The sequence below is a fragment of the Capricornis sumatraensis genome, chromosome 5 (assembly GCF_032405125.1).
Source record: "Capricornis sumatraensis isolate serow.1 chromosome 5, serow.2, whole genome shotgun sequence".
Classification (NCBI taxonomy): domain Eukaryota; kingdom Metazoa; phylum Chordata; class Mammalia; order Artiodactyla; family Bovidae; genus Capricornis; species Capricornis sumatraensis.
Window position 1 is genome coordinate 74737342 of NC_091073.1, and position 1885 is coordinate 74739226.

The 1885-nt window shown below is 41.7% G+C and overlaps 1 pseudogene; it reads left to right on the top strand.

The window, feature by feature from the left end:
• Positions 1 to 407: 407 nt before the first annotated feature.
• On the top strand, positions 408 to 766 carry LOC138080377 (cytochrome b-c1 complex subunit 6, mitochondrial pseudogene; annotated as a pseudogene).
• The last annotated feature ends 1119 nt before the right edge of the window (positions 767 to 1885 follow it).

Genomic DNA, 1885 nt, shown 5'->3' on the forward strand with positions numbered 1-1885 from the left:
CAACAGCTGTGGCTTGAGGGCTCTGGAGTACAGGGTCAGTAGTTACGAGGCGTGGGTTCAGTTGCTCCATGGCGTGTGGAATCTTCCCAGGCCAGGAACTGAATATGTGTCCCCTGCATAGGTTACTAGTCCCAGAACTTCTGATTTAGTAGGTCTGTAGTGGGACTTGAGACTCTGAATTTCTAATAATACAGAATGGTAAAGCTCCAGATGATACAAAAGAACATAAAGGAGAAGGTTATGAGTCACTTAGAATACTCCCTAGAGACAAACCTTGCTAACTTCGGTTTGATATATGCTCTTTGATACACTCCTGGGGCAGACACTGCCAGGTATACCTGGTCTGTCCCCTTTACCGCATTCAAAACAACAAAAACGTCCAACTGAAAATCAAACTGGGTTGTTGCTGCTTGTGTTGAGTCCACAGCCGCAGCCGGACATGGGGCTAGAGGACGAGCAAAGGATGCTGACCGGGTCTGGAGATCCCAAGGAGGAGGAAGAAGAGGAAGAGGAATTAGTGGATCCCCTAACAACAGAGAGAGAGCAATGCGAGCAGCTGGAGAAACGTGTAAAGGCTCCAGAGCGGCTCGAGCTCTGTGATGAGTGTGTATCCTCCAGGTCACAGACAGAGGAGGACTGCACAGAGGAGCTCTTTGACTTCTTGCACACAAGGGCCCACTGTGTGGCCCACAAACTGTTTAACAGCTTGAAATAAGTGTGCAGATTTGTTCACCCCAGCCTTCATCACCTGGGCATTGGGATATTTCCTCATGGTTTTGAACATGATGTTTATTTGTGTAACTAAGTTCATGTGAATCTCAAGGATTTTGGCTTAGGCAAGTAATTTCTGTGTAATTATCAGTGATTTCATCTTAATAAAGTCCAGTGATCATCAGTCTTGCCTTTTTTTTTTAATTTAAAAATTTTAAGCATGAGGAAAGATAGAATAATAATCATCCCCCATGTACTCATTACCTAGCAATAATAAGGACTTAAAAAATTTTTACTTTGATGGCATTTGTAACACTAATTGCTAAATACTCAGTTCATATCAAAAAAAAAAAAAGAAAATCAAACTGCATAGGCTCCCTTGCAGCTAGTCACGTCACAACAGTTATGAATACAATTTTGGCCAATAAAATCTAAGTAGAAGTGTACGTGGCAAGGGCCTTCTGGAAACACTATCATCTTCTTAATTAAAAAAAAAAAGGTTCATTTGGCCTGTGTCTTTTGTACTTTGCCTTTTCTTTCTTCATGTTGCCTGGAGCTTAGATGTGAAGTCTGGAAGGACAGCTGTCATCTTGTGACCTTACGTGGAAGATGGTTTTCTGGGGAGATAGAAGGTGGTTGATTCTTTGAGCAGCTGCGCCGGCTCTGTACTGCCTACTCTTTACACATGAGAAAAATACTTTCCATATCAATCCATCAATACCTTCTACATTTGTTTCATGTCTATGTAGTTTTCCACTGTTTGGATTTACTATAATTTAATTTTTAAAAGCGATCCTTCACTGATAAACATTCAAGTCCTAATTTTTCCTTGTACCTATGAAAAAGAGCACAATTCCTGAGGTTTGTTCTCAGAAGAGGAAGACTTGGTCATCTTCTCCCCACTCTGCTCACAAGGATGGTCTCAGTTGTGTTCCCCTCCCTGTCCCAGGAAGATCAACTGCAGAAGCAGGGAAATATGCACCTGTTGTGTATGGTCCTGCATTTCTGGCTTGAATGAGGAAATCCCAATGATTGATTATATCTAAAAATTGTTATATACCTGAGTTGGGAGGGGCAGGGAAAAATGATAAAATCTGGGTCATTTTAAGCAACAGTGTATATGGCCCTCATAAGTTCAGTCCAAACAAGTTTAGTCCCTTTTCACAATCTGGTA